At 37.8% G+C, this 25955-nt stretch overlaps 2 long non-coding RNA genes across 2 annotated transcripts; one reads left to right on the top strand and one right to left on the bottom strand.

Annotated features, from left to right (window-relative positions):
• On the top strand, window positions 1-24437 carry LOC128312672 (uncharacterized). Its single transcript, XR_008292254.1, has 3 exons — window positions 1-159; window positions 12405-12457; window positions 20481-24437. It is a non-coding gene; the product is annotated as an uncharacterized LOC128312672 (long non-coding RNA).
• On the bottom strand, window positions 1640-21237 carry LOC128312674 (uncharacterized). The gene is made up of 3 exons (XR_008292256.1): window positions 20708-21237; window positions 8446-8492; window positions 1640-7097 (listed from the first exon to the last, which is right to left on the bottom strand). It is a non-coding gene; the product is annotated as an uncharacterized LOC128312674 (long non-coding RNA).
• Window positions 24438-25955: the final 1518 nt, after the last annotated feature.

Here is a 25955-nt window from a genome sequence, read left to right as displayed (position 1 = left end):
GAGAGAGAGAGAGAGAGAGAGACAGAATCTGAAGCAGGCTCCAGGCTCTGAGCTGTTAGCTCAGTGCTGAATGTGGGGCTCGAACCCACGAACCGTAAGATCATGACCTGAACCAAAGTCAGCGCTTAACTGACTGAGCCACCCAGGCATCCCTGAATGGTAAGAGATTTAAATGTAATTTGTATCTAATAAGCAAGAAAACTAACAGAAAGCATGTAGGCCTTACTAAAAATAATTAATACAATCATCTCATGAGGACATAAGCTAATTTGAGCTCTACAATGTGTTGTACTGTACAACTCCACAATACACTGAGTAGATGATCCATGAAAATACACCCACATGCACATAGTCTTTTAGAGTCTGAATTTAATTGTTCTTTCTAAAAAATGGAAGCATTGAACTATGTGTTCTTTAAGACCTCACCTGAGTTTTAAAACTTTCAAACAGTTACAACTGATATGAACTGATACTGATTTTATGACAAAGCAGAGAATGTTAAGTGTTAAATGATAGCACAGTAAAGACATACTGTGAGAACTGGAGAACTAATTTCCTTCAGCTCTTTTCTTCTTGCCATTGGTCTTTACATCTGGGTATACCATTCATACTCTTGGAATTATATAATCTGTTAATAAGGCAACAAGAAAACACAATACAAAACCCTCACCCAACTTTCTAAAAAAAAAATACACAGGAACATAAGAATGATACCTGTTAACACCTGAAAAATGCACACTTTGAGGTCCCCAGACATCTCAGAAGGAGCGGTTGCACGCGTGTGTCCCTTTGAAACCTCTTAGAATCAGCTAGATAGTGTCCCTTCTGCCTATACCACTATGGAGTCTGGATTTTTTTCTCTCAAGAAATAAAATCTGAGAAACTACAGATTGTCAGGATTAGCAGGTAAAATGAAAAGTATTGTTGAGGTTCAGGAATATAAGCACTGAGAGTCTAAATAGCCTGAAAGTTTTCCTAGCCCTCTTGTTCTACCTTATCCACAAAAATACAGGTGCCAGGAGAATCTTCTCCAGACAGAACATTCCTGGAGATCTTAACATTTGGGATTCCCGCTGGGAAATTAGCTCCCTGTTTGCCCTACGGGAAGAGCTGCATGTTAGTAAATCTTGCCCATGGGCATAGAACTTGCAGTCAACGCCATTAGTCTGTGAAAAACAACAAAGGATTATATTTCAGGGAATGTGGCCAACTAAGGGGAGTTAGTCCCTCTCCACTGTAAACACATAGACAGTCTTGATTAAGCAATTACATGTTAAATTTACCACATTGTTCTTTCTGATACATGTATATTTTATTAGAAAATCAATCAAAATCTCAAGCTTCCAGTGACAAAGAAAGGAAACAGGTTGAGAGCATTAATGAGAGCGGATGTCAAATAACCCAGATGGATTTGGTCCTACTTTCAACTTCTTGTGATCATTTAGGCCTAAGTGTAACTCTATTAGTAGACAGTATCATGTACACAGAAGTCCACAGTAAAACTTTCTTCGTAATGAAGAATATGTAACAATGAGCCTTGACCCAATATAACACCATGTATTTTTATAATACTATAGTATAAATATATATGTAATAATATATGTACATATACACGAGGTAATACTACGTTTTATAAATATCAGCATTTCTACTCTAATGATGTATTTAGCGAGGTACTTCCAGCAAATAGTCATGCCTCATTTTTTTTCTTCCATGTCAAGAAAAAAATACAAGAAATATCATCTGAGTATAAACTCTTACCCTGACCTCTAGTCACTGTTTTGTTTTTTAACTTTAGCCTATCTGCTAAATTGTTTTGATGATCCTTCTTGTATATAAGGTGAAACCAAAGTAATACCAAATAATTGTAACTATGGTGTAAAAATAATTTTATTTTTGTTTATTACCTAGAAAAAATGGTATCAGTATATTTTTTCAAACCATTCAGAGTGAGTTCCGAAATATTAAAATACCAGTTTCCAAAAGATTATAAGGTTCAGTACTCTGAGTTTTCTATATATTAGTTTTCTTGATATAAAAATATATCTAATAGATATGTTGGATTCAGAGGGGGTTTATAAATGCTTTGGTTTTTCTCCAACTGCAGACATCTGGCAGGATCATTCATGTCTTCCCATCCTGAGTGACATCTCAGGCACACACATTATTTTTCTAGAAATTGAAAGAGGTGAAGGAGTCAAGAGAGAAAAGGGACAGGTTATATGTGTGCTTGTTTTTTTATTCATGTGGTTGTTTGCTCACATTCAGTGGTCCTGCTCTTCCAGTTCTTTCTTCATTGGTCATAAATGCTCAAGGTGTAGCTCACTCCACATCTTATTAGGGGATAAGGGAATGCAAGCTATGTTCTTTGGTGGGTTCTTGGGAGAAACAATACTAAGTTTCATGACATGGATAAGGCACATTTTGGCTAATGTCTTGCCACCTGCTTCCTATTTCAGTTCCTTTGCCAAAAAGCAAACCTATACCTTCAAAATAGTCAGGTCTCCTAATCTTGACATTATGCCTACTTGGGAGGAATACCTCTGGGTGACTCAGTTCAGCTGTCATCCAAGGCATTCATGTGCCAGGGGACTCCCATCTTTGAATGTCAATTCAGGACGGTCCCCATCTCCTTCTCTACTCAGCCCATCATGGAAACTACTCCAGATCATTTCATATTTTGATAATTCTTAAGACAGTAAGGTTGGCTCCAGTTTCTGTTTTCACATGTCTTCAAACCAGTAGACGCATAACCTTCACCAACAACTTTCTAAGTACATTCCATTTTTGTGGTGTTGCTGGGGTATGCCAGAGAGCCTCTAAACACAGTTTCCTCTTCTTTTATATATCCCAATCTCTGTGAAAGATATTCGTGGAGCTCTGCTTACCTTGCATAGCTATAACATTATGTAAAGTTTGATACTGTATGAGATAAATCATCCACCTTCATCAACTTCAAAATTGATTTTGCTATTTTTAATAACTTGTTCTTCAATATGAATTTTATGAGAAATATCCATGTGTCATTGTAAAATACTTCTGAGGTTGTTAGAATTACATTTAACTTACACATTATTGTAGAGAAAATCTGCATAAGATATTGAATTCTTCCATTTATGAACATGGTTTAATTCTACAATAAGATTCTCATTTGTTGATTTCAGTAGAAATTTATAACTTTCTTTGAAAAGCTCTTGCACATTTTTATTTAATTATATGGCATTTTCAGCTATTGTTGCCATAGCATATAAAAACGATTTTGTTTTACTGTGGTGGAATATGCATATAAAATTGACTGTTTAGATAATTTTTAAGGGTACAGTTTAGTGGTACTAAATGCATTCACACTGTTGTACAACCATCACAAGAACTTTTTCATAATATCAAACCAAAGGATACTTTTTTAAAGTTTATTTATTATTTTGAAAGAGAGCAGAGTGGGTGCATGTGCATGAGCGCACAAACATGAGTGAGGGAGGGGCGGAGAGAGAGAGGGAGAGAGAGAATCCCAGCCCAGAGTCTGATATAGGCCAGAACTCATGAACTGTGACATCATGACCTGAACTGAAATCATGGGTTGGACATTTAACCAACTGAGCCTCCCACTCCCCCTCAAAACAAATTACACCTTTTAAAGTTAGATTGCCTAATTCTCTTTTTTTTTTTTTTTTTTTTTTTTTTTTTTACTGTAAAGGACAACTATTAATTTTCTGATTATTTTGTATTTGGAAAACCATTAAGGGTCTATTATTTATTCCAATAATTTATCTCTACATTTTTTTGGATTTGTTATATAGAACGTTGTCTTAAAATACTGACTGCTTTTTTTTCTCCCATATTTTATATTACCTTTATTTCTGTATTCCAAATCTTGGGTATTTTCCTCACTTCTTTCTTAAATTTTTACCAATTTCCTTCTGGGTATATTTAGCCATTTAACTCAGTGACTGAGATTTTAAGTTCTAGATTTTCTTTTTCTCAAATCTACATATTCCTTTGTTCATAGATCTTGTTCTTTCATTATGATTTCTCTTCTTCATATGTTGCCAATTTATTTATTTTTGAGGAAAGAGAGAGGAGTACAAGCAGGGGAAAGGGAGAGACAGAGACAGAGAATCCTAAGCAGGCTCTGTGCTGTCAGCACAGAGCGAGATGCAGGGCTCAGACTCAAGGACTGTGAGATCATGACTTGAGCCAGTCAGATGCTTAACTGACTGAGCCACCCAGGTGCCCCTATATGTTGCTAAGAGTTTTTTATTTTTTTTTTTACACTTATTTATTTTTGATAGAGACAGCCCAAGTGGGGGGGAGGGGCAGAGAGAAGGAGACACAGAATCCGAAGCAGGCTCCAGGCTCCGAGCTGTCAGCACAGAGCCCGACGCGGGGCTCGGACCCACAAATTGCGAGATCGTGACCTGAGCCGAAGTCGGTGGCTCAACAGACTGCCACCCAGGCGCCCCGCTAATACTTCTAAATAGCTTTTACATCACGTTAAAATTGTTCTTCTATTTCACTTTTTCTGGGTGCTAATCTTCTCCTAGGTTGTGCTTGTGTTCTCTTCATCATGGTAAAATGTTTAGCATTGATGGATTGACTTGATTTTGCTGATAGCTCATCTTTAGCTGCTTCTTCCTCTCCTGTGGTTATCTCATAAGACACAATATTAACTGTTCCTAGAGAGTAATTTCACGTTTTTTTTTCATGAATTGCTCAGTGGATTTCACCAAAAAGGTATCTTATATGTCCTTTTATATTAATTATTGGCTTGTAGATGTCTAAACAAAGGGAATGTGACTATTTGGGCTCAGTGCTTGCACCTGGTAGATGCTATAACTTTTTCTACATCCTGGGTTCAAGTTAAAGCCAAACTTTCTATTCTTATCTTGAGCTGCACATGGGTTCCTTTTCATTCCCTGCCCCAGGGGGAGAAGACTGCCAGGCTCCTAGTTGTGCAGACAACTCATTCTAGAGTCTGATTTTGCTTGGGCCTAGGGAAAAGCTCTTATGCCATTTATCACAAGGATAACCCAGACGACCAATCGTTATATCCCATTTCTAACCTACTTCTCTCAGACTGCATATACTCTGGGTTTTGAGCTTTGACAAATTCTTTTCTTTTTAAAAATTTTTATGCTATAATAAAAAATATGTTCCTTTTGTATTGAGTCCAGGATTTCTATTGGGTAGAAGAAAGTCTATTCTGCTTATTGTATTTTATTTTATATTCCTCATTCATAAAATTTAAATAATAAATATTGCATGGCAATTTGGGTTCAAACAGGAAAACATATTTTTATGGCAAACATGAGAATCAAAACCAAGTGGCTTTGGAAAGTTAGAAACATTAATTTGATAATTACTGGTTGCTTCTCTGCCACAAGAGAATTAAAAAAGAAAAACAAACAAACAAAAAAAACCCAAAAAATAACACCAAAGAATCAGAAGTCAGTCAACCTATGGTGAAATGGAGGTTACCTGTACTCAAAATTATTGTCTTCATGTTTATTTATTTTTCAGAGAGAGACAGAGAGATAGACTATGAGCGTGGGAGGAGCAGAGATAGAGGGAGACACAGAATCTGAAGCAGGCGCCAGGCTCTGGGCTGTCTGCACAGAGTCTCATGCAGGGCTTGAACCACAAATTGTGAGATCATGACCTGAGCTGAAGTCGGATGCTTAACCAACTGAGCCACCCAGGGGCCCCTTAAAAATATTGTCTTATTCTGAAGATAGAGACCCTGTATTTCCATTAGCCAAGAAGGTCTCACAAGATTCCTATTTCTGAATTTTCTCTTGAGAATGTTTTCCTGTGTATCCACATGTGGAATTTTAACTATACAACCAAAGTCCAAATACGCCTGAACTGTCAGTAATTAACTTTCTAACTCCACATTTTATCAACTCTCCTGGCAGAACTTGCTTTACAGGATACAGTGTTGTAAACTCTATTGCTTTTCATAATTAGAACCACTTAAAGAGTATCATTTCTCTTAGGAATTCTCATAATTTTACTAGGAGATACTGCATTGAGAATACAAAATGCAAGTTTCAAGTGTTCTTTTAATTCAAGTTCTGAGAATAGTTGTTGAGTCCTGAATCTTCAAGTTTGACCACATTTTAATAAACAGAAAGATGCTGGAAGAGACTGAGAGATAATCAAGTCTAACCACTTCGTTTGAGAGTGAATATCCTTATTTATGCAGGTTTGGCTATAGGCCAAATGGAATACCTCTCATTCCTCTGCTTTTAGAAAAGAAGAAGTCCCAAAGTAATTTGACTAAAGTACAATAAGTTAGTCTATCTCTGTTCTGTTTCAATACTGGACATTGCAGAATACATTTTTCAAATTTTTTTGAATGCTGACACTTTGAGAAATTCCAGAGCAGCATAAAAAAATATAGGACAAGGAAGAGTGAGAAACAAAGGCATAAGGATTAACCAGAAGGCCTTGCTTCATGGAGAGACAAGAATATTCGCCCTGTTACTTGCTACATCAGCAGACAGGGTATAAAACAGACACAATGCTCCAAAATGGACATAAAAGGAGAAATGGAGAGGGGCTTTTCTTTGTGTTTCTTCCATCCTCCACTGGTCAATGTTTGCCGACAAGAGAGTTCCAGTTTGCATCTGACAGCATGCATGGGGAGTGGAACACCCAAGCAGCAGCCAGAGATGAGCAAGGCGTCAGGGGCTCCAAAAATAGGTAAAGCGGGAATCTGAAGCAGCACCTGAGAGGCGTTGATAATATATCCATAGTCCTTATCATCCTTCCTTCATCAGGTTTGCTTGAGTATGATGTGGCACCAAGTTCCCTTTCTTGAATATCTCATGCTCTCATTTTTAGATTTTAAACAGGCATGGGTGACAGAGGGCTTTCAGCATCAGAAATGTCTGTGTAGAGCTGTCGTAACACAATCTGGGGCATACGGCGTAGATGACTTGGAGCATCCAGAGTACATATTCACCTTCCGGTCTTGTCGTCTAGTGTTGAGCCACAGCTCTGGACAGTGGATTCCAGGACTGCATGACAACATAGAATTTGTAGGCTCATCCTGAACTTGAAAAAGAGGTTTATCGAGGCTCTCATGCAGTTATCATCTGAAAACACATAAAACCCGGGGAGGTAAATACAGACAGGTTAAGAAGTGGTTTTAATTAATCAGTAAATTATTAGGCTAGCCATTAAGGAAGGAAGATATAGGATCCATTTGTATCTTCTCTGTGAGTTGTCCTAAATGAAGGATGTTCTCTGAACTGTAACTTAGTTTTGTTGTTGTTGTTTTTTTAATACAGTTCAAATGAGTAAATTTTAGAAATGTTTGAAAACATGAAGTCCTCATAATTGGGTCTTTCCCTGGATTTCTTTTAGTTTTCATCTATGGATTATGAAAATGAATTTGACTAAGTTTTCTCTCTCTCCACTGTGTTCTAGAACAGGAGTCACAAAGACTCCTTTATCCTTTACATTGGTCTGTTGACTTGCACAAATAAAATACTCTAAACCAGATGGAGCTCTTTGGGTAAAAAGTGCCCGGTGTGACTTTGATTTCCATTGGAAAAGGATTGTATCTTTGTGTGGTCACCTACTGTAATTTAAATTTAAGGAGAATCGCCTCAATTCTTTTCCTTTCACCTAAGTCATGGTTTCCCCTTAGTAAAAGTAAAGAGTATAGTGAGTAAAATTATATAGTCTTATGCCTTGAAGAGTCCTCAGGATATTTTCTCTACTTTTACTTCCAGTGCCCCTGAGCTTCTCAGCCTTTTCCCATCTAATGAAACACGCAGAGAATGAAGTCTTCTAAAGTCCATTGAATATGGTTGGTAGAGAAGGCCACTCATGGCCCAATGTTACAGAATCACAGCTCCGACCCACAGATCCAAGCCAGCTCTCCTGACACCTGAGGGAATCAGTGAATGGATACTTGTCATTCGAATTTCACAGCAAAAATAATTCAGAAACTGTGCTAAACAGGACCATGTGAATCATTTCACAAACATAGAATGAAACATTTTAAGACTATATCTAGAGTATTAATTCAATGCTTTATTTAGCATCCACTGTCATGGATGTGCTGCAGGGGACCCTGTGCTCCTCTGCTCTGCTTCCCCTCAGGACCACACACTCATTTGCCCCAGATTCTTGGGAAGTTGGGTGTTGGCAGCTCACAGGGAGTCTGTCTCCAGGGAATTGCCCTCAGCAGAAGGGGGCTGGATGCCTCACTCAAATTTTATCACTCTTTCCCTGGGGACAGCTCCAACCCAAAGTTTGTGCAGTAGAGGAGAAGGCTCAGAAGCCCACGATATGGGCCAACTCGGAAGCTCCGTCCTAGCTCCAGAGCTCGCTGAGGCATCAACCCAGGCCTCTGTGCAACTGCCAGGCAATCCAGCTTCTCTCTGCCCCCTCTTGCTTCCCAAATTCCCTTAGAGAACTATCGCCCCAACAAACCTTCTGCCAGCAGATCTTTGCTTCGATGTGTTTCCTGAGGAATGAACCTAAGATGAAAACAAAGCTAAATAAGGTGTATGGTCTACCCTCAAGGAGCTTACAATCCAGAAGAAGGAAAACATGGGAATAAGTCAACGTTATCATCATGAAGGATGCCGTGATATACGTATAAATGGAATATAGCAAAGTGCAAAAGAGATAACCGGAAGGGGGGTCCTCAGGGGGCATCTGGGCTGCAGATCACATTATCCCATGGGTTGTCATTTTCACAGTGCAGAGATGACATCGCATGCTAAATAAATGTTTATCGAGTTAATAAAGTTGGGATAGTCTTAAAAACTATAATTCTATAATTTATTGTTTAAATCACTTCATTACTTCAAAGGAAAGGTTGACAATATAGTAGATGTTGGTGGTGTGTCTTAAATGGTAAGTTTAGGACTTCAATAGACAAAGAGTGATAAAAGCACATTTCATGCAGAGAGAATAACATCTTCGAAACCTCAGATTGGTGCACAAGTAGTTTGTTAGAGCTGGTGTAGACAGTAAGGACTAGATGGGAAATGTTGACATATGACCTCAAGTTACAAGCCAACAGGTATTTTTCAATTTTTTTCCCCTCACAAATTTCTAAATGTATATATTGTATGAGTTATGGTATTAGTTACAGTAATTGTTTGCTACAGTAATATGGAGATCTCAAAATAAACTGGCTTGCGTGAGACTGAAATATTTCCCATTTTCAGTTCAGAGTCAGCAGTGCAAATTGGCAGAATGTCTAACTTTCAGAGAAAACTTCCTTCGGTTTTGAGCTCTTCCTCCCCCTAATATACTGGAATCTGGGCACAACCACATCTGTGATCTAGCACCAGAGGAAATGGAGGAAGAATGAAAATTTAAAAATTCTTTCAGGTTACACCTAAAGTGGCAGACAGTCAGGTCCATTCATATGCCATTGGCTTGAACCCAGAGCTGTAGGGAGGCCCGGAACTGGATGACCAGAACCTGGAGCTGTAGGGAGGCCAGGAGCTGGATGACCAGAACCTGGAGCTGTAGGGAGGCCAGGAGCTGGATGACCAAGAGCCTATCTTACTTAGCAAAGAGGAGAGAGGGAACACTGATGGGAGAGGTCTGAGACCATTCTGAACATTCAGTGCGTTCTGTCCTAGCTGCCATTGTTTAAAGACTTGGAAATTTCAAACCATAAGCAAGACTTCTGGCCTCTGTTGTGGAATTGGGCCTGCATTTTTATCTGACATAAGTCAGTCAGTTCTGCTAGATGATATCAACATCAGGGTACACAATTCTTGGTTCAACACAGACAGTTACAAAGATAGAAGTCCCTAAGTAAAGAAAACTTTTGTATACTTAAAGGCAATGTATACATCTTTTGAAAGAATAAAATATGAAATCTATTTATAAATCATGCTGTAATTAAAATTGTGATAAATAGGGAAAATGTCTCTAATAAAATTTAACGAATTTTAAAAAGACTAGAATACCAAATAAGCATTTTACAGTGTACTGTGTATTAAGTAAAAATAACAGGAAGTAAAAAATGAGGTGAAAATACATATTTTTGATGGAGTCTTTATAATAATCAAAGAAATAATGTATTCTGGGCTCAGTTTGTTGAGAGACCCACTCCTGTTATTCGCTCAGGTAATGGAGCTCATGTTTTGTAATATCGAGACCTATATTGAGCTCTGTGCCAACAGCACGGATCCTGCTGGGATTCTCTCTCCCTCTCTCTCTGCTCCTCCCCGGCTCACACTATCTCCCTCTCTCTCTCTCTCTCTCTCTTGCTCTCTCTCTCTCAAAATAAATGCATTAACATTTAAAAAACAAAATTATGTAGAACCATAATAAACATTTGCAAATATACATTAAATTAGAAATGTCATTGAAGCTATGGCTAAATTTTTACTGGACACGTTGGTGAAACATTTAAACCATCTATGTCACTTGCTCTCATAAATGATGACAATATAAATTTTTAAAAATGATGGTCACACATACTCCACATAACATAGAAGATATGGATTGGCATTTTTATTCACAGAAGCATGGGCCATAATCTGGCAACAAATTCACTGTAGTTTTTTTTTGTTGTTGTTTTTTGGGTTTTTTTTTTTGTTTTATTTGCAAAAATACAGGACAGGAATCCCAACATAACTGACCGCTTCAGGGGTATTGTTTTCAAGAGGACTCCTTACAATACTTAAAGATACATTGTTCAAGAAACCCAAGCATCAGTCCTTTTATGAAGGATGAGGCCATGTACACTAAAGTAGGAACCACCCTGGATTTGATCAGTCTTACTCAACATTGGACCAGTATCTTGTAACATCCCTTGAGCAAAACTCTCAACTCACCCTGGGAACCTGATGTGCCATGGAGGATCCAAGGTCTGTGCCTCAATAGGTTTTAATAGCTTATTCCCAGCCCTGCAAACCCAAATGCAGTTCACCACCTATGAATCATTTTTGCAATAAACATCATTGCTTAGTAACAGAACTTATATGCCACAGTTAAACCATTAGGTTTCCAGGGAAACGGTGCTAGTGGAGGTAAGTCTGAGGTCATTCTTTGCACAGGAAAAGAATATAGACTTGTTGTTAGCCCTTCTTCTCAAACACTTTATCTATCTATCATCTATCTATTCGTATTAGTTTGATGAGGCTTGTGATGTTAAAAGTACTTTAGACAGGGTACCTAATACAGTCAGGGCAACATGAAGCATCTGACAACTTTGATGAGAAGAATCTTGAAAATATGAGGACACATTGGTCAATATTCAGGGCTTGGATAAATAGTCCTCCTGTGCCTTATTATTTCCTGCTACTTGTGCAGATCATTATTATCATCAGCTTTTTAATGTTATTGTTCTTGGTAGATAGTAATCATTATGCTACTTAAGATTCGGATCAGAGTACATACGATTCTCTCTAGTTGATAGTAAAACCAAACTATTTCATTGTCTACTTATTCTTACTCCTGTAATTTTGTGTCTTTTTTTCTTTTTCTAAAAAAATTTTAATGTTTATTTATTTTTGAGAGAGAGACAGAGAGAGACAGAGAGCAAGTGGGGAAGAGGCAGAGAGAGAGGGAGACACAGAATCTGAAGCAGGCTCCAGGCTCTGAGCTGTCAGCACAGAGCCTGACGCTGGGCTCAAACTCATGAGACATGAGATTATGATCTGAGCTGAAGTTAGTTGCTCAACCGACTGAGCCACCCAAGCACCCCTGTAATTTTGTTTCTTGTGTGTGGGTGCGTGTGTGAGTGTTTATGTATGTGTGTAAATGTATGCATAGTTTTATGTGCTTGGCAAATGAAGATAACATTTAATAAAATAAGATAACTAATAAAATAATAAAATTCAGGAGTTTCTCGACTACAGTTTTAGCTCTTTTTAATGTTTATTTATTTTTGAGAGAGAAAGCATGAGCAGGGGAGGGTTAGAGACAGAGGGGCCAGAAGATCTGAAGTGGGCTCTGTGCTGAGAGCAGAAAGCCCAATGCAGGACTCAAATTTCTGAACCATGAGATCACGACCTGAGCTGATGTCAGATGCTCAACCAACTGAGCCACCCAGGCACCCCCAATTTATTTTCTTTTTTTTTAACTTAGAAGATGACTTCTGGAAAAATGGTATCCTTACTTCAGTTGATTCCTTGGGATCAATTTTCAGGAGAGTTGATTTAGGCTAGAGAAATAGAAATAGAATTAGAAAGAAATAGAAATAGAAATAATAGAAATAGAAATAATAGAAATAGAAATAGAAAAATATCTATATTTAAATGCATAGATGATTGATAGATGGATAGTATCTTAGTCTGTTTGGGGAGCTATAATAAAACAGGACCAATTGGATGGCCTAAACAATGGAAATTTATGAAGTTCTGAAGACTGAGAAATCCAAGATCAAGGTGCTAGCTTCTTTTGTATGTGGTTTACAGATGGAGGCCTTCTTGCTGTGTCCTCACAGGATGGAGAGAGGAAGAATAAACAGGTTTGCTCATGTTTCTTCTTGTAAGGGCACTAATCCCCTCATGAAGACTCCACCCTTATAATCTAATTACCTACCAGAGCCCTATCTCCAAATACCATCATGTTGAGGATTAGGGTTTCAGCTTCTGAATTGTGGGGGAAAGGCACAAACATTCAGTCCATAGCAGATATGGATGATAGATAGATAGATAGATAGATAGATAGATAGATAGATAATAGATAAATAATAGACAGATAGATAGAGAAAAACTCTAAAGAAAAATAATGACAACTCCAAAATTATATGCCTACCCTAAACCATTTTCTGAACTGCAGACTCATATATATAACTCAGCAAACCATAAGAGACTTAAATATAGAGACCAGACTAAGGGTTACTGTAGGGGTGTTGGGTGGGGGGATGAGAATTAAGGAGAGCACTTGTTGGGATGGGCACTGGGTGTTATATGTAAGTGATGAATCAGTAAATTCTACTCCTGAAACCATTATTACACTATATGTTAACAAACTTGGATTTAAATTTAAAAAGTCATTATAAAAAAATAACTCAGCATCTAAACTTAGATGTTTAAAATACATTCTAACATAACAGGTTCAATAGTGAACTCTAGATAATTTTTCTACTTTTAAACTGCACCAATCCTTATCTAGAGTTTTTCCGTACTGTTTAATGGAAACTTCGTCTTACAAATTGCTCAGGTAATAAAGTTTTCTTTAACACCCCCTTTTCTTTCCAATCTTATAGAAAATAGATTAGTTTTCTCTTCAAAACATATTCAAATTTAGGGTGCCTAGGTGGCTCAGTTAGTTAAGCATCTGACTCTTGATTTCGGCTCAGGTCATGATCCTGGGGTCATGGGGTCGAGCCCTGCATACGAGTCTGCACTGAGCATGGAGCCTGTTTAAGATTCTCTCTCTCTCTCTGCCCCTCTCTCCCATGCGTGCGCGCTCTCTCTCTAGTTAATATATTATATATATTAAGTGAATTGATATATTATATACTATATATACTACTGCAATGAATCCCATTTCACACAGAGCAAATGGCCCAGTTGGTAAAGATCTATAAGACTTTACATGATCATTTCCCTATTTGTCTCTCTGGACACATTTTGTATGATATATACAACAATAGAGCAGAATGAGGGATTCAGAAGTAAATCCATACACTTAAGGTTCACTTATTTTCTGCAAATATGCCAAAACCATTGACTGGGGAAAGAGTAGTCTTTTCAGCAAAGAATGCTGGGAAACTCACTGAATATCACATGCAAAAGAAAAGAGTTGGAGCCTTACCTCATACCATATACAAAAGTTAACTAAAACTACATCAAGATATAATGTAAGAGCTAAATGTGTAAAGAGAAAACACAGGCATATGTATTTGTGAGTTTGGATTAGACAATAGTTTCTTAAGTATGCCACTAAGTATAACAAAAAAATTTAAAAAATTGGCATTTATTAAAATTAAACACTTTTGTGCTTTGACACTATCAGGAAAGTGAAATGACAACCCACAGAATGGGAGAAGATATTTTCAAATTATGTATTTGATAGGGTCTATTATTTATTTATTTATTTTTAATTTTTTTAATGTTCATTTATTTTTGAAGGAGAGACAGCATAAGCAGGGAAGGGACAGAGAGAGAGGGAGACACGGGATCTGAAACAGGCTCCAGGCTCTGAGCTGTCTGCCAGCACAGAGCCCGACGTGGGGCTTGAATCACAAGCTGTGAGATCATGACCTGAGCCAAAGTTGGACGCTTAACCAACTGAGCAATGCAGACTCCCTGATAAGGTCTAATATTGATGATACACAAATAACTCATAATTAAAAAAGAAAAAAGAAAATATCCCAATTAAAAATGAGCACTTAACTATGCATATAGATATTTCCTTTTTTTTAATGTTTATTTATTTATTTTGAGAAAGAGAGCAAGTGTGGGAGGGACAGAGAGAAAGGGAAGGAGAGAATCCCAAGCAGACTCTGCGCTGGCAGCATAGAGCCCAACTTGGGTTTGATCTCATGAATCATGAGATCGTGACCCGAGCTGAAATCAAGAGTTGGACACTTAACCAACAGAGCCACCCAAGCGCCCCTGATATTTCTTTAAAGAAGATAAACAAATGGCCAATAAACATATGGAAAGATGCTAGATATCATTAACTATTAGAGGAATGCAAAAATAAAACAACGAGATACAACAACTCACTAAGGTGGTTATAAACAAAAAGTCAGATAATAAATAAATGTTGCAGAGAATGGGAAGACATTGAAACACTCAGACATTGCTGGTGGGAAAATAACAATGATGTAGTCAATTTAGAAAACAATTTGACAGTCCCTGAAAAGTTAAACATAGAATTATCATATGAACCAACATTTTCATTCCCAGGTATATTATCAAGAGAATTAAAGACATATGCCAAAAATGTATCTACACAAAAATTTTACACAGATATTTATATCAGCACTATTTATAGTAGCCAAAATTGCAAACCACCCAACTGTCCATCAAGTGATGACTGAAAAACCTAACAATGGTATATCCATTCAATGGAATGTTATTCAGCCATGAAAGAGAATGAAATACTGATACATACTTCAATATGGATAAACTCCGAAAACATTACACAAGTGAAAGAAAGCAGATACAAAAGGTCACATGTTTCATGATTCCATTTATATGAAATTCCCAAGATAGACAAATCTATAGAGACAGAAAATGGATTACAAATTTCCAGGGGGTGAGGGGTAATGGAGTGTGATTGCTAATAGATATGTCGTTCCTTCCTGGGGTGATAAACTGTTGTAGAATTAGAAAATAAGATGGTTACATGCATTTGTAAGTATATACAACTAATGAATTGCATGCTTTACAGGAGTGAATTTTATGATATATGAATTGTATGTCAATTTTAAAAACACAAGACAATGGTTTGGCTAATAGTCAATAAGTCTTAAGCAAATTAAGAGGAATCAAAATCATTACTAGGAGTAAAAATACAGCCAAACAAAAATATCACAATCAGAAGTTCTGGGCATCGGGTCCTTTTCCACTGTTCTAGTCAGAAGTTGTATGCTTCATGTAACCATCACCTTCCTTAGCTCTTAGGTAACAAATACAACTTCACATAGTCATCTGCTTCTGGAGACATTTATTGAGTCTTATTTTAAGATCCCTAGTGGGAGTAGACTCTCTCTTGTCCTCAGACAACATATCAATGTCTTTGCATTCAATTTTTTGGTGTAAATTTATTTTTTTATTTATTTTTAAAATTTGAATTCCAGTGTAATTAACATATAGTGCTATATTAATTTCAGATGTACAATACAGTGATTCAACAATTCTATATATTGCTCAGTGCTCATCAAGATAAGTGTGCTCTTAATCCCCTTTCACTTATTTTACCCATTTTCCCTCCTACCTCCCTTCTGGTAACCATCTGTTTGTGTTCTCAATAGTTAAGAGTCTGTTTTTTGGCTTGTCTCTTTTTTTTTCCCTTTGCTCCTTTGTTTGGTTTCTTAAATTCCACATATAAGTAAAATCATATGGTATTTGTCTTTCTCTGACTGGCTTATTTCACTTACATTTATACTCTCTAGATCCATCTATGTCATTGCAAATAAGATTTCATTCCTTTTTATGGCTGAATAATATTTTATTTTATATATATGATTATAGAGAGCATAAGCACTACTATTTTATATATACATATATAAAATTTCCATTAATCATTTGATGGACACTTGGGCTGCTTCCTTACTTTGCCTATTGTAAATAATGCTGCATTGAGCATAAGGCTGCATATATCCTTTTGAATTCATGCTTTTGCATTCTTTGGGTAAATATCCAGTAGTGAAATTCAATTACTGGATCATAGGGTAGTTGTATTTAAAAAAAAGTTTTTTAATGTTTATTTATTTTTTGAGAGATAGAGACAGAGTGTGAGCAGACTCCAGGCTCTGAGCTCTCAGCACAGAGCCCTGAGCTGTCAGCACAAAGCCCAGTGTGGGGCTTGAACCCACAAACTGTGAGATCATGACCTGAGCTAAAGTCGGACACTTACTTAACCAGCTGAGCCACCTGGGTGCCCTGGGTAGTTCTATTTTTAATTCTTTGAGGAAACTCCACACTGTCTTCCACAGTGGCTGCACCAATTTGCCTTTCTACCTAAGCACATGAAGTTTCCTTTTTTTCCACATCCTTGTCAATACTTGTTTCTTGTGTTCTTGCCTTTAGTCATTCTGAAAGGTGGAAAGTGATATCTCATTGTGGTTGTGATTTGCACTTCCCCAAAGATGAGTGATGTTGAGCCTCCTTTCATGTATCTGTTGACCATCTTTACGTCTTCTTTGGGGAGATGTCTATTCATGCCTTCTGTCCATTTTTTAATTGATTATTCATATTTGGAGTGTTGAGTTATAGAAGTTCTTTATATATTTTGGGCACTAACCCTTTATCGAATATGTCATTTGCAAATATTTTCTCCCATTCAGTAGGGTACTTTTAAGTTTTATTGGTTATTTCCTTTTCTGTGCAGAATCTTTTTATATTGATGTAGTTTATTTCTGCTTTTATTTCTCTTGCCTCAGGAGACATATCTAGAAAGATGTTGTTACGGCCGATGTCAGAGAAATTACTGTCTGTGCTCTCTTCTAGGATTTTTATGGTTTCAGGCCTCACATTTACATTCTTAATCCATTTCAAGTTTATTTTTTGTGTGTGGTGAAAGAAAGTGGTCCCATTTCACTCTTTTGCATGTAGTTGTCCAGTTTACCCAACACCATTTGTTGAAGAGACTATCTTATTTCCATTGCATATTCTTGCCTTCTTTCTTGAGGATTAATTGGCCATATAATCATGGGTTTATTTCTGGGTCTTTCTGTTCTGTTCTATTGATCTATGTGTCTGTTTGTGCTTTGGCCTTCATTTTGAAATGTAATGAATTGATTCCAGGATTCACTTTGTAATTTTGCTACCCTATATGTTGTCAGAACTTGTCAGTATACTTTCCAGGACATTTTCAATGAAGACTTTCTGTGGTATATTTTTCAGAAGATTAGTTTTCAAGACAAATGGGGACATGGTGAATATAGGTGCTAAAGAAAGGAACTTTATGTCTGTAGATGATAACTGGAATATTGATTTTAAAAAATACATAGCTAGATTTTTAAGAGTCAAGGCAGAATCATTGATGAGTGCTATTGTTAGACCATAAGTCTTCCCATTTTTATTTTATAGCATTTAGTGTATGAAATTTGGAAACAATTAACATATAATGACTGTTAACATTAAGGTCAAAACTCCTGACCAGAGGAAGATTTTCAAGTTTCTCTGAGAGCTTGGTCAATTTAAATTCATAGTATTGTTTGTACGGTGTACTTTTCCTGAAAATGTGGAAGATGGAGGCAATAAAGTTTTTGATCAAGTGCTGATGTTTTTCAAAATTCCTTTATGATGATTCCAGTGAAGTGAGAACTTGTATTAAGTGTTAAGGAAAATATAGTCCAACAGTTTCTTTGCCATGGTGACTGCAATGGCCTTTTAATATTTGAGGTTTTCAAAACATTCAGAGAGTTTTAAGATAATCATAAGCACATATTCATAACATTGTGATTGAGCAACTGGATAATTCTACCTCCAGAAACTCAGATGTCCTTCGGATCTGCCTCAGAACTATGTCCCGTCTTTATGGCTCTGCTTAGACTATTATTGCAGCCGGTGAGACATGAACTAGCCGCATCCCCAGCTACGGAGGTGAAATTCCGTAGGTATGTAATGTCCAGGTTATGCAATGATTATTCAGAACTGCAACAATCTTACCTCTGCCAATAACATCTAGTTGCCGTACCTTTTTCAGGCAGAATCCTGTCTTGGCCAACCACATGGCCAGGAAAGTGGCCAGACTTCCTGATATTAGCCATTGTTTCTTTTCCAAGACTGGGGCCACGTTATTCATGTTTGAATTACCTTGTGTATGTAGATAACACTTTCTAATATTTTCATGATCTCAAATAACCTCTATGCATGAGAGTAAAAATGCTGTTTGTTTTTCGTAACAAACTTCCAGTACATTTTCTATGGATTCTTCAGTGTTGCTTTTGCTGTATACAACATTTAATATAAATAATTCCATTGAGAGCATAAGCACTACTAAATGTATTATATTGAGTCTCCAGTTTTATAGGCTAACAATGGTGTCTTAAAATTACTTAACTGAGTTTTGAAAAATGCTTAGTTGATTATCAGCAATACAGCTGGATTAATATTAGAACTCCTCAATTCATTGATGTGGCTAGGACCATATCTGCAGGAACATTTACCGTTATTTAAGCTATTTTGTGTGCATAAACAAGGAAGTTAAGCCGTATCTCCTGAATCTGGAGAAACATTTATATAGGATATGAGTTGCTAATGGTCACCATGTTGTAGGGTTACAATTCCTAATGCACATTCTGATTTTATGAACAAATAATACATACATATGTAAGTATATATACATGTACGTATGTAATTTCAGTAGACAGATTTTTGAGGACATATATAATTAAGACTGAAGAATAGCTGGCTGAGTTAGCTTCAGCAGTCCACAGTAAGTTTTTGTTTTGTTTTGTTTTTACCCTCTGGTAGTTATGTAAGGGGGTTATATTATGCTGAAAATATCAGGGATTTTATCCCAGAAAATATCAGGGATTTTTATGGCCTGTAATATTCAGTAGATCTCAGAAAACTTCAATTTTCTCATGATGTTGATTTTGGATATTGCTTGAGAACTCATTACTGTTTTGTGGCTAGAAAGTGCCCTTCAGAAAAGAGATCAGGACCTACATAGTACACATGACAAAATTCTAATTTTTTTCTTTTTGACTGAAGACCTTGATCCAGCCAAAGTTTTCTTTTCAAGGTAGATTGAGTCTTTGGGGGATATTCTGCGAACACATATAGACAAGAGATCACCTATAAATTGAGGGAGGGCTGAAAGTCTTGGAAATGTTATGTTCTTCGTATCATTAAGTACTGAAGGAAATACGAATGGATTTGTAGATTCCCTAAGGTAGGGCCATGTCAGTATATTTTTGGTCATTCCAATGAAAGAAGTTAGGTTATAAAGGAGAAAATATGGGACGCCAGGGTGACTCAGTCAGGTAAGCGTCCGACTTCAGCTCAGGACATGATCTCATGTTTTGTGGGTTCAAGTTTTGCCTCGGGCCCTGTGCTGACAGCTCAGAGCCTGGAGCCTGCTTCGGATTCTGTGTCTCCCTCTCTCTCTGCCTCTCCCCTGCTCATTTATTTATTAAATAACATTTATTTATTCAAATGAATGAATAATAAATAAATAATGTTTAAAAAAGGAAAATAAACATAAAAGCACAACCCTAAACACTGTAAAGTCCTAGGTGTGTGTAACCCCACTGGAAGCAGTGTACCTGGACCCCATGAAGGGTATTCTAAATTCCATTGTATTGTTCTTTCATTGGGATGATATTCTTGCTGTCCTCAACAACCAAATGTGGGTAATAATTAGAAAAAACTGAGAATTGGGGCTTATAATGAGAGAAGTAAGGTAAAGTGCATGACAGCCTTATTTATAAGATTAGGGAATTGGACAAATGAGAAACAAAGAGGATTGAAACTAAAACGTCTGGGCCCTGGGTCCATTCCTCAATGTGGGGACCACCATCTCTGTGATGAGTTGAAGGCACTGACTGAGGGAAGAAAAACTGCCTGGAATGTCCCTCTTTATCATGACATAAATCTAATCTCTGTTAACCTCGCTACCTTACGTGCTGGGAGCATGCCCCTTGAGCGTTTGGCAGCCTGCACAAACGTACCCACACAGACCCCATGCCACAGTGCTCTGCTTTCTTTAGTGCATCATGGGATGGCTGTAGGCCAGTGCTTTATGCTGAAGTCGGTCTCTCCCTTGCAAGATTGCTGCAACAACGTTATCACTGATTCTGAGGTCTGATGATGAGAATAGCTGACTCTTTCACTCTTTTTTGCTTTTTCATATTCGAGGAGCCACTCCCCAAAGAGAGGATCTGCTGCTATCAGAAGTATGCTCTTTCAGAACATAGCACATGAAAGCAAGGACTGAGGTACCCTGTGGTGCTTGAATGTCTGTGAACTCTTTCTTAAAGCAAGTCCTGATAAGAGGGAGGATACCCAAGGGAGAAGGAGGACAGATCAACGGTATAACATTTTTTCCTTCCCCCAGTACGCCCAACCAGTAAGACTTGACTCACCCTTTCTCAGGAACTGATATAGAAAGAGGATCTCATTGATCGTTTTACTGGGCTTCTGAATCAGTCAAGTGAGGTTTACTGCTGTAAAAAACAACACAAAACAAAACACGACATTGAATGGATCTATGAAACACAGGTTTCTGTCTTGTTTGCGTCAAGGTCCAACAGTGGCGAGGGAGGAGAAGAGGCCCTCTCTGCTCAGCACAGACATCTGGTGACTCAGACTTACTCCGTGCGTCAGCGCTCAGAGAAAAGGCCTCAGGGAGGAGACAGGGTTGGAGAATTGCATGAAAGGCTTTACTTGGGAGGTGATTCCCAGGCCACACTCGCTGTGTGTCCAGCACAGTCATAGTGAGCTGCAAGCATGCTCGGAAAAGTGCAATGGCCTCACGTAAATAGGCCGTACGTTTTAATTCCAAAAAAACTCTTACCGTCAATGAGCAGTATTTTAAAATACTTTTAAAAGCTGCCTTTGAAATCCGTTTAAAAAAAAAAAAGCCCAAGAACTATATCTTTTGGAGGTCACATATAATTTTTGTAATAGAGTTAACATTTAATAATGTAAATATCATGTGGTAGATATATTGAGGTACCAGAACATAAAGTTATATTCTGAAAAGAATATTTGAACCAGATTTTAAAATAACCTTGATGTTAAGGATGCTGCATAACTAAGTCTGGTTGGAAGTTCTTCATCATAGGGGCTCATGGGTGGCTTGGTCAGTTGAGCGTCCGACTTCGGCTCAGGTCATGATCTCATGGTTCGTGAGTTCGAGCCCCGCGTCGGGCTCTGTGCCGACAGCTCTGAGCCTGGAGCCTGCTTCGGATTCCGGATTCCGTGTCTACCTCTCCCTCTTCCCCACCCCCGCTCTCTCTCTCTCTCTCTCTCTCTCTCTCTCTGTCTCTCAGAAATGAATAAACGTTAAAAATTTTTTTTTAAAAGTTCTTCATGGTATCAAGCAAAATAAAAAGTGCTAAAAATATTGTAGGAAGAAAGACAAGTCAAATTCACGGTGAAAATCGTCCCATGTTTAGGATTTTACCTGAAAATGATGCATACATCTGATTTAAGTGGCTTAGCAGTTCCACATGCATTCTCTCCAAAATTCTAATTAAAATTCTTCTGAAGACGCAGGGAGCAAGAGACAAAAATTCCAAAGTACAGAAAGTAAAGACTGGCAGAACATCTACTGCCAGAATCTTGGAAGACTTGACAGTAAGTATAAGGTAAACGGATCCGGATGGAGAATAATCTTCTCAGACTTGAGCACATAGCACACTTTGAGTCGGCTTCATGAAACCAAACCACCTGAAGCAGGCAGGAGGATGATGAGTGCCTCCTTCCCCATGTGCTATCAAGTTTAAATACACAGGATGAGCCCCCACAGTTCCTCACCTGTGGGAATATCTTTTCAGTCCAGGCAAAGAATAAGGGGCCCATAAAATAACTAAGTGGAGAGTCAGGCTAACTGGTGATTGGTGCTGGGAGTGTAATCTCATGAGGAAAGGCGAGCACGTGCCTTCAGGAAAAACCCTGGGAGCAGTGCATGCTAGGAAATTATGGTTCTTTATTTACTGTATCTACCCAGAGGACTGGGATGTTACGCAGCAGGAAATGTGGCTCAGTGCAGTTAAGAGTGCCAGAAGTTCCATTGGAACAGGATTTTCTTATTCGCTGCTTCAACTGGGTGCCTTGAACAGTGGCTGGTACAGAGTAGTTATTGAATATAATGATACAGAGAATTGACTGGAAATGTGGTCTTCAACTCCATGCCACTGTAAATCTTAGTGTAAACCTAAAGGATACAGACGAAAAAAATATAATCATTATCATTATTACTATTATTATTAGCATCATAATTTATTACAATTACATCTAATATTCAGAGAGCTCTGTACTTAACTGCCAGACACTCTGCTAACATGATTTTATTTGATGTTATTCATATGACAACCCTGGGAAACGGACAATAGTATTATCCTCATTTGAAACAAACCTGCCAGAGGTTACTGAAAGTAGCAAATCTAGGATTTGAACCCAGGCATTGGTTCCAGAATCCAAGCTCTTAACCGAACTCAAAACAAAAAAGTCATATGGTGGCAGATACCACTCTTGGAATATTTTTCTCGTTACGTATAGTGTGATGGAACCCCCAGGTATTGTTTTGGTATATGGCACCTAGAAATAAAGACAAACATTACTGGCTCTGTTAAAAGGGGGTGCAGTCAGAGAAAGATGTTCACTCTGATGTAATGAAATGGAGGTGATATGTACAAGACTAGAGACATTCAGAGAAGAGACTGCAGAGAATATTCTCCTTTGCTCCTTCCTTCTTCCCAGTGGTGATTCTGCAGTTGCTGCCTCGGCTGCAGGCTTGCCCATGGTTAAGAGTTCTCTTCGCATTCTGGGAGCCACCTAGAGGTAAAGGCCAAATGAATGTATCGTCTTTCTACCCCAAACTGTTGTTTTAGAAAGCTGTGATGTAGCTTCTTCAAGGAAAGAAAAGTGGAATAAGAGTTCAGGATCTAGTATGCATGAAATTAGCTTTTAGGCTTAAAGTCTACGTCTAGACAAAAATGTTCGGCTGCAGTTTCTTGGACACGGGGACCAAGCAAACAAATCAAAACCCTTCACAAAGAGTTGAAATGAGTGAAAAGTCATGAGCCTAGCCTACAAAAATTTGTGAAAATTCATTCTTTAAAATCAACTTAGGGGGCTCCCAAACCCGCAGGTCACAAAAACTCTGGATACTCTAGGAAGGGCATCCTGGGATGGTTTATGGAAGATAGGGGACAAAGAACAATCTCCCAGAGACAGAGGCTGGTACTACAGACAAAAAGGAGATTTTTTTTTTTCTCCCTTAGAAAGAAGAATCAGGGACTGAGAGCTCAACAAGCTTGAAAACTTATGGTACCACCCATAAAGGAAACCTTTCTTGGTCTTATCAAGGGAAGCTTGATAATTGCTGTTGACCAGAAGCCTACTACTTATTACTTGGGAATTTTAATTATGATTACTCTTTAACAGTTTTCTACCACTTATAAACAATCAGGCCATCGGAAGCCCTATCTTGGCTCAATGGGAGGAAGTGAACATCCCTAGAGACCTTGCACTTGGAGGGAGCTTTGGAATTGTTTCTCTGGAAGTGACAATCAGTGTGTTTCGAGCGCAAGCATCAGTGCTTATGGATATGTCATATCAGAGGCCGATGGGTCTTTTCCAGTTTCCGTTTATCCTTCTTCACTAGGAGGAACTTAGAATATAAATTAGGCACATGAGTACCTTGTGTAAAGCTGGCATTTTCCAAGTTATCTTGAAGCTAAGTGTTGCAGTGTGACAATGTTCTGGTCATGGTCAGGGTCTTGTAGAGGTGGTTTGTATAGCTTCTGACAAGTCTTAACAAAGGCAATGATGCAGTGAGGGGTCTCAGTGTTACCTTTTTCTGTTGGATTGAATACCAATGTGATAGCTGGAGTTGCACAGCCATCTGGGACTATGACGTAGAAATGCAGTATGGAGAATCCTTGGTTCCTAATGATGTTTAAGCCATAATATTTGTCTTCGAATGCCTATGTTGCATGACAGAGACTAACTTTGTGTATTTTATGCCTGTTAAAAACCACTGTTATTTATTTACTTTTAAAATTTCTATCCAAGCTATATCCCTATTAATTCATGTTGAATGACAATTAAATAAGACTCGTACCATGATAAACCTGGTAAAAATGTAAAGTAAATAATTAGAAAAATATAAGAAGAGAAATATATGAATAATTTTGGGTGCAAAGAACTAAACTGGTTTACTATTTTTGAAATACTGTGGATGAAATGCTTTTCTGGGCACACAGCTAGAGATGCTGGTTGAGGTATAAAAATACATTTTCTTAAATACACGACTGAGATGATACAGAAGAAAGGAAATTCTTCAGAAGTGATAAATTCATTGGGGCAAGAAAGTCTTGGAGCTACTGCTTGCCTGTGACATATTTTGCTAATTTCTGTTGACACAGAAGCTGGGTATCAGTGGACTAAAGAATTAAGGAACAGGAGGGCAAATGGGAAATCTATTCAATAATACTGGAACCACTGAAAGTCAACATTCACAGTGAGCGGACTAGATGAAAAGAAAAAAAAACAACAACTCTACAAAGGACAATCATGGGTCTATAATTATTTTGACCTTGCCTCTGAATACAGAGGGAAACTTTTTTCACTTGAAAACTTGTAAACAATAGCTTATCTTACTTTTATTTAGGGAGTTCATATCACCTATGTGGCCAGAAAAATACAAAGCTGAAATATTTATTCTAATTGTCCCCATGTGGTAAGTGCTTTTAGAAAATTAGCAAAAGAAAACTAAAATCTTCTTTGAAGGATGCATTTTAGACTTTTTAAAAAACATTTATTCATTTTTTGAGAGACAGAGAGAGACACACAGCGTACGAGCAGGGGAGGGGCAGAGAAAGAGGGAGACACAGCATCCAGAATCTGTCAGCACAGAGCCCAATGCAGGGCTCGAAGTCAGGAACCACGAGATCGTGACCTGAGCCGAAGTTGGATGCTCAACTGGCTGAGCTCCCAGGTGCCTCGAGGGATACGTTTTTAAAAACACACCTTAGGGCACCTGGGTAACTCAGTCAGTTAAGCATCCAACTCTTGATTTCAGCTCAGGTCATGATCTCATGGTCCAGAGATTGAGCCCTGCACTGGGCTCTGTGCTGGGAATGGAGCTTGCTTAAGATTCTCTCTCCCCTTCTCCATCCGTCCCTCCCTTACTTGCGCATGCCCATGTACCCACTCTCTTTCTCTCTGTCTCTCTAAAAAAACAAAAATCAAAAATGTTCTAAATAAACTGTTAAGAAACATGAACTTGCAATGAAAAACCTTTAAATATATAAGGGAAAAAATGATGGTCAACAAAATCAACAGTGTACAATTGCAGATAGAACATTTATATGTAATGAATATAATGGTCATTCTTTTTTTTTGTTAAAATAAACTATAAAAAAATCAAAATTATGAAGAAAAAATAAAAATCTATTAATGTGACCAAGCTTATTTGATTAAATAAAAATATACCTTTAAGAAATTAAAAATGTTAGAAATGCTTTTAAAATTCAATCAGTGTGTTGGTAAGCCAAAAATAAGGCACAGTTGGGGAGAGAGTAAACTGGATGACACATCTGAAAAATAGAAAACCCAAGATAAGAGACATAGAGAGAGGAGCTGGGAAGTGTGAAGGAGAGG

This window comes from Acinonyx jubatus, chromosome D2 (assembly GCF_027475565.1).
Source record: "Acinonyx jubatus isolate Ajub_Pintada_27869175 chromosome D2, VMU_Ajub_asm_v1.0, whole genome shotgun sequence".
NCBI classification, from domain to species: domain Eukaryota; kingdom Metazoa; phylum Chordata; class Mammalia; order Carnivora; family Felidae; genus Acinonyx; species Acinonyx jubatus.
The sequence above is the reverse complement of the archived record's forward strand: the minus strand, read 5'-3'. Positions and strand labels throughout refer to the sequence as shown.